The sequence below is a fragment of the Triticum dicoccoides genome, chromosome 3B (genome assembly GCF_002162155.2).
Source record: "Triticum dicoccoides isolate Atlit2015 ecotype Zavitan chromosome 3B, WEW_v2.0, whole genome shotgun sequence".
Lineage (NCBI taxonomy): Eukaryota > Viridiplantae > Streptophyta > Magnoliopsida > Poales > Poaceae > Triticum > Triticum dicoccoides.
Genome location: NC_041385.1, coordinates 445,659,141 through 445,662,532, shown reverse-complemented (window position 1 = coordinate 445,662,532; position 3,392 = coordinate 445,659,141).

Below are 3,392 nucleotides of genomic sequence, written 5' to 3'. Positions count from 1 at the left end.
GAGCGGGCCGACGGCGGCGGGGGCGACGGGGCGCCACGTGGCGGATGCTGGTTCGCTGAGGGCGGCGGCGCGGACGGAGCGGACATGTCCGGTCCGATCCGGACGTGTCCGGCGGCGGAGAGGGAGCGGGGCTAGGGTTAAGGCTGCGCGAAAATTCGGGGAGGGGCACATATATATAGGTAGAGGGAGCTAGGAGAGTCCAAATGAGGTGCGGTTTTCGGCCACGCGATCGTGATCGAACGGCCGAGAGCATGGAGGGGAGTTAGATGGGTTTTGGACCACCTTGGAAGCGGTGTTGGGCTGCAACTCAAAGAGGGCTTTAACGGTTACCCGGTTAACCGTTGGAGTATCAAACGACCTCCAAATGGCACGAAACTTGACAGGCGGTCTACCGGTGCTATACCAAGGCTGCTTGACAAACCTCGGGCCATTCCGAGAAAGTTTAACACCCGCACAAGAGAAGAGGCAAAAAGGGGACGCCTGAGGACATAGGAGTGCCGGATTGCAAAACGGACAACGGGAAAAATGCTCCGATGCATGAGACGAACACGTATGCAAAATGAGATGCATTTGACGACATGATATGAAATGCATATGATGACATGGCAAAGTGCACACGCAAGCAAATGACATGGCAACAACGGCGAATTACTGGCGGACACCTGGCGCATCGAATCCGGGGCGTTACAAAAGCCCATGGTCATGATCCAACCATGTTGTGGCTTGGTAGGGCTTAAGGGTTTCAAGGATTCTAGGGTGCGAGTGAACGTTTATCATCTTATTCTTGAGCACAGTTTCTGAGATGCCAATAGTCTATCTGGTCCTTCACCTCATATTACCAAAAGAATCATCTCGTATAGGTCAATTCCAATCATCACTCATGCTATTCATATCCTCATGGCTCCCGGGAGGAGGTCTAACAAAATCATATATGTCTACAATCCCCAAACTCATATGTATGGCTACCCCTAAAAATCCATGGGTAGAACACATAAGCTGCTAAGCTTGAACGTGACTATCCAAGTGCTCGGCCTATTCTGCCAAGTTCTAAGATAAAGCACCTCTATCCTAGGGAAACACGTCGTATGCCACTCCAAGATCATGTTTCCTTCCTATGAATCAACTCCAACAACCCATTAACTACACCAATCATTACATGATCCAGTAGTTCTCCAAATCCAATCTCTATGGTGTTCCACATGATCTTCTAATATCCTATAATCCACAAATACTGGGAAAGCTACCTTACTATAGTCAGTCCACCAATTTCCATTATCATGGTCAAGTAAACTCCAAGGTCAAGCTTATATAGAACCCTAAATAAACTCCGACAATTAGTCCAATCTCCTAGTTTATCGTCCACCGAGAAACATGGTATCATAATTGAGATCATCAGTATAAATCCAATTTAATCCGAACCATGTAGACTTTCTCAACATCTAGACTCCATTAGGTTCACCTATTTAAATCCAAATATTGTGTCCAACGAGAATTTCCACACTTTCCCCCAAGTCATTATCGTAATATCAACTATCACCTATCAATATCCCCTGCCTAAGACAAATCCAAATACTTCCAAGAATTTCAGCTTGCGATCATAATTGTCCTATTAAATCCAATTTACTCAGGGGTAATGAAAGCTATGATCTATACTCATGATCCCACCAAGTTCATCTACCAACATGAAAGCCTCATAATCCACCGAAAGTATTAGATAATTCCTCAAGGTCACTGACACAAACTCATCAAGTCATTAGCCATCTATTCCTATATCCTCAAACTGATCTTCCCTATGGCATCGTCAGTTTGGTGCTATCTCAGGATGATAATGTGGTAGTTCACAATGTTCACTAGTCCCATGATGGACCCATGGTTGTGCAAGGTTATGGAGGCTTAATTGATGCTTTTGCAATTCTGCGGGTTAACCTCATGGTTAAGGATTCGTGTTGGGGTATATCGTTAAGTCTCGAAGGGTCTAGGGATGGGTGTCTGGTCTGGAGGGTTAAACATAATTTTACGGGGTTGCACTTGGTCATGGAGATCGTAGCATAAGTCTTCATTGCTAGTTGGTTGCCAAGGCAGAATCCCTGGTGTAGCTTATCTTGCCGGTCTTCAGTTGAGAAGAGAGAGATGAGAGGGAAAAGTAGCATAGAGGAGGGGGGGTGCCTAAAGGGGGTTCTATAGTGCTAGTGCAAACAAACAGGTGCAAAAGGGGCCAAATACAAGCATTAAGATAAGGAAGGTGATATAGACGCGTACTTGCCGCCTAGGGCAAAAGTGCGACCTATATCAAAACAAAAACAAATAAAAACAAGCAACACACAATCATGGTTCTATTCGAACTATCATACGGACTCGACTGCGCATAGGGGGTACACGACTCATCCTACCCTAGGGGTTCTCGGACTCAGTAGTCGTGCCTTGTGCCTCATGCAGTCTTCTGAGTTTTCCTCAGGTGTTGCTACATCTCTCGTAGTTGTTCGATGAAACAATCCGGATTGAGTCTGAAGATTCTTCAACAACTTCTTGCATGTTGGAGTGATGGGGTGAAGGTGGCTCCTCATAACTAGCATTGACTTGGTCTTCTATTGTCTTCTTAATCACGACGATCCCTTTTTGTCTTCTAAGCCGTCGATGGTACCAGGTAGGTAATCCTTTATGCAATGACATTATCAAGGCGTAATAGAGGTCCATCATGTCGATTACGTTGATGACAACTTTGACACCAAGAGCGGGGGATGAGGAGAACCGTTTTCCTGCTCACTATGGTGAGGCGGATCAAATGGCTAGGTTCTCATCCATCGGTGGTTGCCGATACAACAACGGTAGTGACAGGGTTACTCTATTAGCGATGTATATCATGATCTTGCATATTCCATGCCCTGATCATCGTAGGCTAAGGTTGCATCATCTTGGGGCAGTGTCAAGGGTGTCACCATCTCCTGGGTCTTCAGGTCCTCATTCCTCGAGGATGTATCTTCTGTTGGTATCGTCTTGTTGTGATGTCGCCAATCTTGTGTTCAGGAGATGTGGGTGAATGTCTGGCAAGGCATCTTCCTTCTAGATTATCCACGAGGATTACAAGGAATCCAGTGGTCGGGGGCATAAGGGTTCTAGCGACCAAAGGTTTTGAAGGGGAAGAGATTAATAAGGAAAGTATTCCTTAGTTTTCGAAAAACTGAGAAGGGAAGAGAAGTACAAATAGTTTTGAAAACTAGTAGTAGTTTTGGAAATAGTTTTACCCTAACTAACGACCATGCTAACTAAGGCTTCCTACAGTTAGGATGGCTCTGATACCAGCTCTGTGGGGACCCCGACTCATAAGTTGAGATCACCGAATGCACGTGTACAGTGATCCCAGAGATCAATGCTCACTAAACACACAGAAGCTG